This window comes from Rosa rugosa, chromosome 5 (genome assembly GCF_958449725.1).
Source record: "Rosa rugosa chromosome 5, drRosRugo1.1, whole genome shotgun sequence".
NCBI classification, from domain to species: Eukaryota; Viridiplantae; Streptophyta; class Magnoliopsida; order Rosales; family Rosaceae; genus Rosa; species Rosa rugosa.
The window spans coordinates 19957162-19968936 of record NC_084824.1 but is presented as its reverse complement, the minus strand read 5'-3'; the positions used below and the strand labels follow the sequence as shown (position 1 = coordinate 19968936).

At 38.7% G+C, this 11775-nt stretch overlaps 2 long non-coding RNA genes across 3 annotated transcripts; both read left to right on the top strand.

The window, feature by feature from the left end:
• The first annotated feature begins 1824 nt into the window (after nucleotides 1-1824).
• LOC133708143 (uncharacterized) lies at nucleotides 1825-5921 on the top strand. Its single transcript, XR_009845599.1, has 4 exons — nucleotides 1825-2249; nucleotides 2412-2544; nucleotides 3044-3107; nucleotides 4268-5921. It is a non-coding gene; the product is annotated as an uncharacterized LOC133708143 (long non-coding RNA).
• A 2035-nt stretch (nucleotides 5922-7956) lies between these two features.
• LOC133712490 (uncharacterized) lies at nucleotides 7957-10791 on the top strand. Of its 2 annotated transcripts, XR_009847434.1 has the most exons (5): nucleotides 7957-8408; nucleotides 8571-8703; nucleotides 9203-9266; nucleotides 10427-10511; nucleotides 10626-10791. It is a non-coding gene; the product is annotated as an uncharacterized LOC133712490 (long non-coding RNA). The 2 variants fall into 2 exon arrangements; XR_009847433.1 differs by having other exon boundaries at nucleotides 10427-10790.
• The last annotated feature ends 984 nt before the right edge of the window (nucleotides 10792-11775 follow it).

The window sequence follows — 11775 nt, the reverse complement described above, 5'->3', positions numbered from 1 at the left end:
TAAAGGTAAATCAAGCATTCTTATTGTCTCCTTATATGTTGATGATTTGGTATTTACTGGAAGTTGTGAAAAAATGATTTCAAATTTCAAGTCTGATATGATGAAGAAATATGAAATGAGTGATTTGGGAATCATGCATTATTTTCTAGGAATTGAAATAGTTCAATCAGTGGAGGGAATCTTCATGACATAGAAAAAATATGCAGAGGCAATTCTAGAGAAGTTCAAAATGTTTGGTTGCAAATCTGTTGCAACACCTCTAGTTGTCAATGAAAATTTTCAAAAAGAAGATGGAAGTGGTAGTGCAGATGAGAGTATATACAGAAGTTTAGTGGGAAGTATGCTTTACTTGACATCAACAGTCCAAACCTCAAGGACATTGTGCTGTCACATTGCCGTCAAATAACAGATGTTGGTTTAAACCATCCTGTCAAAAACTGCACAATGCTTGCATCCTGTCACATGGTGTTATATATTTTAAATATTCCTTTCATTTTATTTGATGTAGTCATCCATGGAGGAGAAGAGGAAATTGCAGATACCATGCCTAGAATTAAGGCTGCCAAGAATTGTTCTTTTCAGATAATTGAATTTGTATATTAATTTTTTTTTTTTAATATGAAATATTGCAGTCACCATTGCTAGATAGTGTGTTTTCTGGTGATGGGGCCCACAGTTTGAAAGTCACCAAAAAAATGATAGTGTGTTTTTGAGTCTTTGTCACGGCAGCAAAGGCCACCCGTTCTTAATTAGTGTCCAAGTTGGTGGCTATTGCTATTACACACCAATAACGTTTGTCTTTAACTTCAATCCACACCATTCACAATGGTGTTCTTTGTTCAGTTTTGTTGTAGTGTGAAGTAGCCACCGTGGTTTCAAGCTGTCCCAACATAAAGAAAGTCCTGGTTGAGAAGTGGAAGGTTAGCCAGAGGACCAAAAGGAGGGCTGGCTCTATAATTCCTTATCTTTGTGTGGACCTGTAAAGTCCACTTCCAGTTATGTACGTCCACTGAAGCTGGCTTGCTGAATCCAGAGCAAGAACAGGACGATATGTAGAAGACATCGATCTGGAGCCTAATCCTAGTCTCCTTAGTATAAGAGTAACCTTACTTGGTTTAATTTTCTGTATAAATTATATTTCTTGTTTGTTTTTTTTTTCTCTCTCTCTTTCTTTCGATTACATATGTTCCTTGTTTGTAAATCGAAATAAATGTTTACAAGTGTAAGAGAGTTTTGTCATTTCGCATGAATAAAATTAAATTCATAGTCGAACGCCTTTGTGTTTTGTTTTTTCGTTTAATTTTGTCTCTGGGCACCAGGCTGGTTGAAGAGGCAGCTAATTAATAGAGTATTAAATTGGTTTCCTTATTGAAATGCTGAAGTTGTACTATCCATTGCTCAATGTGGAGGCCTAATATCTAATTATGGAATGGAAAGAACTTCAATACATCTGTTTTTTTTTTTTTATTGTTAGCGTTAGAAAGTTAGCAACACACACATCCTTCAATACATCTGTATTATTTCGATCGGTTTTTACATTTTTTTTTAATCAGTAAATCGGTTTTTACATTTGTTTTTTTTTTTTAAGAATTCAATAGATAACTTCATTACTTGTCCATGACCAGAAGGCACGTACATCATAAGTTGTCTCATACCAAGAGTTTTAGATGGCACAAGCCGCCAAACATATGACAGGTGACCCTCACTGTAAACAAAATACGCACAATTATTTATGTGCCTAGCCAGATGAAACAAAATCCAAACTATCTAAGTTCATGGTATAGCAACCCTAATCGCCTAGAGACCTCAATTGGTGTATGTAATACCCCGTACCTTAAAATTTTTACTAGTTAAATTTTACCGTTATTGACCGAAGAGTGACTTTTTCTTTAGTCCGGTAAATTAGGAAATTTCCTTGAGAATGTCGTAGAATATGAAAAATCGAGTTCGTGGACACGTAGTTTGTTTAAATCGGAGTTTCTACGGAAAAGTTATGACCAAAAATGGAAATTTACTATTATGGTTATTATTTCCCTATTATTTTAAAGGAAAGTGGGTAAAAAAGGAGAGAGAGAGAGAGTGAAATCGGGAGAACCCGATTCCAGCCCCCCCCCCTCCTTCTTTCTTCTTTTTCTCTTCTTTCTTTCCTTTCCTTGCTGCGAAACCGGAACCCATTTCCGGCGAAATCACCGCCACCGTCCGCACCACCGGCCATTAGAGGATCCTCTCTTCTTCCTCTTGCATCTAAGGTAAGATTTCTGATTTGGGTAGCCTTGATTTGAGAAGAAATTGGTGAGGGATTTCAAAAAAAGGGAAAATCGGGTTTTGCTTTGATCTCCGGTTTCCGGCCGGATTCCTTGAGGGTTTTGGTTGTTGGTGAGGTGCTGAACGTGTTCCTAACCTTGTTGCAGCTTGTTTTGATCTATGGAGGAAGATTTGAAGGTGTTTGAGCGTGTGAACAGTAACGTGAACAGTAACTGTCGGGTTCTTGGTTTTTGTTTGATTTCTCCGGCCTTTTCTGCTTGATTTTGGTTGTTGTTGCAGGTATGGAAGTTGATGGGTGTGTTGTTGTGATTATTTTGAACTTGTTTTAGGCTTGAGGTTGTTTGGTTTGAGGTTTCTTGGAAATTTGATGTTGGTAAAGGTTGTTTTGAATATTGTGGGTTAAAATGCTCTTGGTTATAGTTTAGTATTGAATTAATGTGTTGGAAAGTTGGAGAAGTGATTGTGGATTGAAAAGGGAAATTATGAAAGAATGTGGAAATTTTGGAAAAGGAGTTGTGTTATAATTTGGTGGTTATTTATGGTTAAGGAATTGAAATTAAATTGACTAAGTTATCGAATCAATCCTTGCGATGATTTAAGATTTAGTGAGGATGTCGAATTGTTAAGGAAATTCCGTATTCAAGAATTTAATCCCAAATTGAAGTGTGAGATTTTATAAGAATTTATGAGTAACGAATACTAACTCCATAGGGAATGAGTTTTGATTTTGAGATTATTTCCTTACTATGGTTAATTATATCCTGTCCATTCGCTACAGGACGGATTGATCCCTTGAGCGAGGGGATACGGGTAGGCAGCAGGATTAGCTGCGAGACTCACCTGTGAGTGGACTTTTATTTTTTAAATATTGATGCATGCATTTATTTTCTTAAATAATGCTCTAGTTTTAATCATATTACTTATTGAGCAAATGATTTGATTTTCGGAAATTCGATCTCGGTTTATCTCGTGGAGTCGCTCTCGACAACGAGTTTCAAAGGTTGATTATGATTTATAATATTATTTGACAATTGCTTATTTCCGAGGTAATTTTCCGGAATTAAGTATATTTCTAATTGCCGATTTAAGTTCCTGGAAGATTCTCGAGATGAGTTTCGATGGAGTTGGATTTTCTTATATATTTATCGACTTTTGGTTTTGGCATTGGGAATGCCTTAATGATGATTTCGAGATTTTTCTGGAATATTATCAGAAATGGGATTTCCTAAAGAAATTATAATGATTTATTAATTCTCGCCCATTTGTTTATGATTTTGAGACTATCTTGGCGTGCGGGGTCACGTCGTTGAATACATGGATTTTATCTTGAGAGATTTTGGAGAAGCCTTATGGATTTACGGATTTACTGGTTTTCGATGGTTTCTCCTCACCATACGCGGGTCATGTGATTAGGTCTCCTCCTCACCGACTTTGTGTTGGTGAGTGGCAGTTGAGGTAGCTTATTCTCCTCCTCACTTACTTTGTGTTGGTGAGTGGCAGTAGAGGTGATTTATTCTCCTCCTCACGTGGGTGGCAGTCGAGGTTATTTGGTCTCCTCCTCGCACAATCTATGTGTGAGTGGAAGTTGAGGTTATTAGTTCTCCTCCTCGCACAATCTATGTGTGAGTGGCAGTCGAGGATAGGTAGAGCCTGGGAGGCTCCATTACCCGTATGGTGATATATCTTCCCCATATCCTATTATTTCTCGACTAGCGGGGCCTAGTCTGATTTCCGTGTAACCAGCGGGGCTGGTCTTATCCTGTTGAGTATTGGAGTTTCGACCTTTTTTCTCAGTTGCTTCTGACTAGCGGGGCTAGTCGGTTTTTCTTGAGCGGAGCTTCTCGTGATTTGTTTTCTAAATCGTTGCATGCATCGAGAGTTTTTAAGGAAATAAATGGGGAAAGTATAAAATTTCTTTCGTTTAGAATTGTTTATTTTTGTCCACTCACACTAACGTGTTTTCAATACTTTTCCCCTGGGCCCTTCGGTTTCAAATGCCCAGTTTGCAGGCGAATGAGTTGAGGTCGGGCGTACACGAAATTGAGGCATAGTCAGCAGCATGGCTTCCGCATCTGCCTTTGAATTAGGTTTTCCTCATATACCTTTCTGTTAGAATTGCTCTGATTACCTATGGGATTTATGTTATTCAAGTTGAGATATGTGTTTTGTGAATTGGAGATTGATGTTGATTTGGGGAGCAGGGTGGCTCCAGGGGCATAAGGATGATTCGATTGAGAAGTGTAAATGTTCCCTACAGGTTTGGGTTGCCCATTTTAGGGGAAGTTCCGCCAAATTTTTGGTAGAATTTCTTCTAAGGTGGGCCCCGCAGGGTCACTTCGGATTTCAGGGTGAAATCCGGGGCGGGTCCTGTCAGTTGGTATCAGAGCATTAGGTTGTCAGATTCTGTAGACTTGTTTCTATCCTGTTACCTTACACGCTTGATGTTACACAGTACCTCCCGAGTGATGGCCCGACTGCAGCGGTTCCCCATCGTTTACTCTTCGGTGCTGATGTATTCATTAAGTGTGTAAGGTGCATGTCTAGATGATGTTCCTTTAGGTGCTATGCCTTTTGTACGCCGACCTCCTAGGGTTTTCGTTGCGTAGTGGATTGTTTGCATGTTTTCCACATTTCCCTGCTGATGGTAGAGTAAGACTATACAATTTTGAGTTGTGCTACGAAATATGATTCGAGAAAATGTTGTGGTTATTTCTTCCTCGACTCCAGTAAGTTTATTGGAGCAAGGTTAATGTGTGAGACTGGAGTTCTATTTCGTGCTTGAGTGTCTGAGACGAGCAACCATAGCTTTGGCTGTCCCTTGATAATATAATTGCTTCAGGAATCAGGATTGTTGTTAGAAGCAGAATTAGTAGTAATGGTGGTTCTCACTTTGAACCCAGTTTCGGGTGATGTCTACTTAACGTGACCGGTTACATAAGCGACATCTGAGACATTACTGCAGCCGTTGGAGATTACTTGAAAATCATAGGACTGGTCATCTTGAGTCATTGACCTGACCATGACATTTGGATTTAGTTTTATTCGTAGTGAAAGAAATTGATTCCAGATAATTTGAGCTATTGTATCATCTTATTAAGTTCTAGATTGTAGAGAATTGGGAGATGGATAGAATGGACTTTTGAAATAATTTATGTTTGAAACTTGAGTATTTATTTGGATGCTTGAAGTTTTACAATGGAGTTACGATCTTTGTCGGTATTCAATTGGGAGGATTAGGAATAACTTTTGTACTTGAGATTGTGCCGATGTCTGTCCTTGATTATTTGAGTGGAATGGTTGAAAGTAACGGAATGTTTTGGAAGAATTGAGTGAATTTTTACTACCTTGGTGCCATTACTGGTGGCGATGGGTTAAGTTGTTTATGATATTAGTTCTCACTTTGATCGACCTTTTTACGACATGATGACTCTTGATTGGAATAGTGTAGAAAGTTTTGGTACGAGTGATATCTGATCACCATCATGTGTTTAATAGTAAGATGACTTGAACAGGAAGTAGGAGTTGAGTTTGGAATTAATTGATTGGACTTAAGTTTTATCAAGGTTTCAACCGACATTTAATGAAGGTATTAAATGGTGAGCTGCTATGATTGAGTTGTGTTGTTGGTTTATTTCTCAGTGAGAAGAGGTTCGGAATTTGGTGCGATTTTGGTTAGCACAGGGAAGTTATTGAGATTATTGTTGTAGCCGAAATCTTATTAATTAAGTGTGGTTCGGAGAGCGGATTTCAGCGATCTTATTCTCATTTCAGTGAAGACGATTGTCACTTGAGAATATCGACTTTAAGTAAACTTTGAGTATTCCACAGTTTTGTTCAAGTGAAGGAAATTGATTTTTTTTGGCTCTTTGAGTTATGAATTAGTCTTTTTAAATTAGGGATCGTATGGAGATGTACAGTAGTGAGTTTTTGAAGTTGTTTCTATGTTTTAAGTTTAAGTAAGCGGGACGCTTAAAGCTTTTCAAGGGATTAGAACCAACTCTTTGTAAATGATGTTGTACAAGTTTGTCTTTGGTGTTTCATTTTCGGTGAAATGGTTTAATGCAAATTCGGGGAGTGACGGTAGTGACACTGTTGGGTATCCATAGTGGTTCAAGCGAATTACTATGTGATACGGAGTTTGATTCGAATTCTAAATCGTGAAGTCATTGGGATTGAATTGTGGTAAGTTCTTGGTGGAGCAAGCGATAGATGGAATGGTTGAGATTTTATAAGAGTAGTAAGTAGAGTAACTCTAAGGACATGGGTTTTCCCAGTTGACTCGGAAAGTATTTCAGGTCATAGTTTGACCAGAGTTCTGAGTTGTATTTTGAGAAAAACTTTTTGTGGGTTGAACTTGGAAATTTGATCGTTAGGTGGTGGGACCACCTTCGGATCTTGGTATCGTTGGGAGTGATACATGATGTTGGACGGGTGTCCTTAACCTTGAAACTGGTGATGAGGTCAGGGGGAATGGCCCCGTGTAGCAAGAATTTGGAATTTGAAACCAATTAAGAGTGCAAAAAGGGGTGTATTGAAGTTTTGAAAGGTTTCAGAAATCAAGGACATTCGGATCGTCTTACGATGGTTTTGATCATGTTTATTGCGCATGAAGGTACTATTAGGTGTCATTGGATATCCATTTGGGTGAAATTGTTGAACTTGAGATCAAGAAATAGTCGTCGTGACGCCACAGGGTGTCCATAGTAATTCAAGTGGAAGTGCTAGGTGATGTGGTTATGATCTTAGTTTAAAATCCTTGAGTTATGGCGAAGGTTGGTAGTAGTTTTCGTTGCGGGGTGATGCTAGTCAACAAGTTTCGGGATTCTGGTAGCATTCTATGAGGGATTTCTCGATTAGTCTTTTGGGGACTATGAAAGAATTTATTTCCTTCTTGTGGATTACGTTGTTGCTTCAATATCTCTTTTTCTTAATTCACGAGTTGATTTCTTTTCTCTCTGCAGTATTTGAGGTGCTTTACGCCCACGTAACACTACGCTTTTACTTACTTATAGAACCATTAACAGGTTGCTTTGAACATAAGGTTTTTCAATCACGAATGGAGGTAAACCTTTCTTTTGGGATGAAGTGGGAGAAAGACAACTTATTGGTCCTGAAATTATTGGAATCACAATAGATAAAATTAAGGTGATTAGAGAGAGACTCAAGACGGCTCAAACCACACAAAAGAGCTACGCTGATAACCGCAGGAAGTATCTTGAATTTCAAGTTGGTGGTTGGGTGTTTTTGAAGTTATCTCCTTGGAAGGGTGTGGTAAGGTTTGGTAAACGTGGGAAACTTAGTCCAAGGTATATTGATTCCTATGAATTTGTGGAACGAATTGGTCTTGTTGCTTACCGCTTGGCTTTATCTCCACAACTATCTGGGATACATGATGTTTTCCACGTATCCATGCTTCGCAAGTACATAGCCGATTCTTCACGTGTTATCAGTTTAACCCATTACACTTAGAGGGGATTTAACATATGAAGAACCAGTACAGATCCTCGATCGTCGTGAGCAGGGACTCCGAAGTAAGGTTATACCTTTGGTTAAGGTATTGTGGAGGAATCATCTCATCGAAAAAGCTACTTGGGAATCGGAAGAGCAAATGAAGCGGCAGTACCCACATTTTTTTTTTTTTTTTTTTTTTTTTTTTTTTTTCCATGACAGGTACAATTTCGAGGACGAAATTTTTTTTAAGGAGGGGAGATTGTAATACCCCGTACCTTAAAATTTTTACTAGTTAAATTTTACCGTTATTGACCGAAGAGTGACTTTTTCTTTAGTCCGGTAAATTAGGAAATTTCCTTGAGAATGTCGTAGAATATGAAAAATCGAGTTCGTGGACACGTAGTTTGTTTAAATCGGAGTTTCTACGGAAAAGTTATGACCAAAAATGGAAATTTACTATTATGGTTATTATTTCCCTATTATTTTAAAGGAAAGTGGGTAAAAAAGGAGAGAGAGAGAGAGTGAAATCGGGAGAACCCGATTCCAGCCCCCCCCCCCTCCTTCTTTCTTCTTTTTCTCTTCTTTCTTTCCTTTCCTTGCTGCGAAACCGGAACCCATTTCCGGCGAAATCACCGCCACCGTCCGCACCACCGGCCATTAGAGGATCCTCTCTTCCTCCTCTTGCATCTAAGGTAAGATTTCTGATTTGGGTAGCCTTGATTTGAGAAGAAATTGGTGAGGGATTTCAAAAAAAGGGAAAATCGGGTTTTGCTTTGATCTCCGGTTTCCGGCCGGATTCCTTGAGGGTTTTGGTTGTTGGTGAGGTGCTGAACGTGTTCCTAACCTTGTTGCAGCTTGTTTTGATCTATGGAGGAAGATTTGAAGGTGTTTGAGCGTGTGAACAGTAACGTGAACAGTAACTGTCGGGTTCTTGGTTTTTGTTTGATTTCTCCGGCCTTTTCTGCTTGATTTTGGTTGTTGTTGCAGGTATGGAAGTTGATGGGTGTGTTGTTGTGATTATTTTGAACTTGTTTTAGGCTTGAGGTTGTTTGGTTTGAGGTTTCTTGGAAATTTGATGTTGGTAAAGGTTGTTTTGAATATTGTGGGTTAAAATGCTCTTGGTTATAGTTTAGTATTGAATTAATGTGTTGGAAAGTTGGAGAAGTGATTGTGGATTGAAAAGGGAAATTATGAAAGAATGTGGAAATTTTGGAAAAGGAGTTGTGTTATAATTTGGTGGTTATTTATGGTTAAGGAATTGAAATTAAATTGACTAAGTTATCGAATCAATCCTTGCGATGATTTAAGATTTAGTGAGGATGTCGAATTGTTAAGGAAATTCCGTATTCAAGAATTTAATCCCAAATTGAAGTGTGAGATTTTATAAGAATTTATGAGTAACGAATACTAACTCCATAGGGAATGAGTTTTGATTTTGAGATTATTTCCTTACTATGGTTAATTATATCCTGTCCATTCGCTACAGGACGGATTGATCCCTTGAGCGAGGGGATACGGGTAGGCAGCAGGATTAGCTGCGAGACTCACCTGTGAGTGGACTTTTATTTTTTAAATATTGATGCATGCATTTATTTTCTTAAATAATGCTCTAGTTTTAATCATATTACTTATTGAGCAAATGATTTGATTTTCGGAAATTCGATCTCGGTTTATCTCGTGGAGTCGCTCTCGACAACGAGTTTCAAAGGTTGATTATGATTTATAATATTATTTGACAATTGCTTATTTCCGAGGTAATTTTCCGGAATTAAGTATATTTCTAATTGCCGATTTAAGTTCCTGGAAGATTCTCGAGATGAGTTTCGATGGAGTTGGATTTTCTTATATATTTATCGACTTTTGGTTTTGGCATTGGGAATGCCTTAATGATGATTTCGAGATTTTTCTGGAATATTATCAGAAATGGGATTTCCTAAAGAAATTATAATGATTTATTAATTCTCGCCCATTTGTTTATGATTTTGAGACTATCTTGGCGTGCGGGGTCACGTCGTTGAATACATGGATTTTATCTTGAGAGATTTTGGAGAAGCCTTATGGATTTACGGATTTACTGGTTTTCGATGGTTTCTCCTCACCATACGCGGGTCATGTGATTAGGTCTCCTCCTCACCGACTTTGTGTTGGTGAGTGGCAGTTGAGGTAGCTTATTCTCCTCCTCACTTACTTTGTGTTGGTGAGTGGCAGTAGAGGTGATTTATTCTCCTCCTCACGTGGGTGGCAGTCGAGGTTATTTGGTCTCCTCCTCGCACAATCTATGTGTGAGTGGAAGTTGAGGTTATTAGTTCTCCTCCTCGCACAATCTATGTGTGAGTGGCAGTCGAGGATAGGTAGAGCCTGGGAGGCTCCATTACCCGTATGGTGATATATCTTCCCCATATCCTATTATTTCTCGACTAGCGGGGCCTAGTCTGATTTCCGTGTAACCAGCGGGGCTGGTCTTATCCTGTTGAGTATTGGAGTTTCGACCTTTTTTCTCAGTTGCTTCTGACTAGCGGGGCTAGTCGGTTTTTCTTGAGCGGAGCTTCTCGTGATTTGTTTTCTAAATCGTTGCATGCATCGAGAGTTTTTAAGGAAATAAATGGGGAAAGTATAAAATTTCTTTCGTTTAGAATTGTTTATTTTTGTCCACTCACACTAACGTGTTTTCAATACTTTTCCCCTGGGCCCTTCGGTTTCAAATGCCCAGTTTGCAGGCGAATGAGTTGAGGTCGGGCGTACACGAAATTGAGGCATAGTCAGCAGCATGGCTTCCGCATCTGCCTTTGAATTAGGTTTTCCTCATATACCTTTCTGTTAGAATTGCTCTGATTACCTATGGGATTTATGTTATTCAAGTTGAGATATGTGTTTTGTGAATTGGAGATTGATGTTGATTTGGGGAGCAGGGTGGCTCCAGGGGCATAAGGATGATTCGATTGAGAAGTGTAAATGTTCCCTACAGGTTTGGGTTGCCCATTTTAGGGGAAGTTCCGCCAAATTTTTGGTAGAATTTCTTCTAAGGTGGGCCCCGCAGGGTCACTTCGGATTTCAGGGTGAAGATAATGGCTCAGCCACTACAACAATAGATTTCAGGTGTTCAGTCAATGCCTATGTAATTCACACCTTCTACGCCTTAATTAAGCCTCTCAAATATTACTTATAATCAGGTACAAAGACTTAGCAAAAACAAAAATAATCTGTTCTTGTCTTACTACTGATTGTGAAGTATGAAACTTCAAGTACATTTTGGACTAGACTACTCAAATTATTACCCAGCAGACACAAATCCAAAGAGGAAAAATTATCCCATATCATCTGTACCAAATAAAAAATAAGCCTCTATTGAGAATCAATAATGAACTGACCCTGGCAAGAGTGTATGCAAGAGCTGCACCAGCAACTCTGGCACCGACAATGACCACATCGGTACTTTTCATCTCCATTTCCGGCTGAAACGCACTGTTCCCAAACCCATCATTACTTTTTACACCTCCATTTGAAGCCTTGCATGGTTTCTTTCCCCCCAAAGTAGTGCTGATGATCATGAAGAAAATCGAGCCCAGCAATGAAACCAAGACCCCACCCAGAACATACTCGTAAGACACCATCTTCAACAAAAAATGATGACGTTTGAAGATTGATAATGCATGCAGTTTGCTGGGTCTGTACGTTGCTTTGTGATTTCAGTTTTCAGGTTTTTTTTTTTGTCAACTTATGTTTTCAGGTTTTGGGATGTGAAGGACAACGAGGTATGGAACTTGAATGGGTTTATATAGATAGAGAGAAACTCAACTTCCACGATGCTGTCGGTCACTCCCAAGTCCAAGCCATGCCAGTAGTCAGTCTATGATATTGCTCTTGGGATTAAACTATGATTGGGGTCTCGTTGTAATCTTATAATATGATTAATTGACTACGTACGTATACGCATTTGTATGAAAGCTCAACAAGAAAGAGACGAAAATATATAAATAAAATGTAGCTGCTTGCTTGGAAATTGAAACCAGACGTATGCACCGATGGTTTCCTTGACTATATTTGGTCTCAATTTGTTGC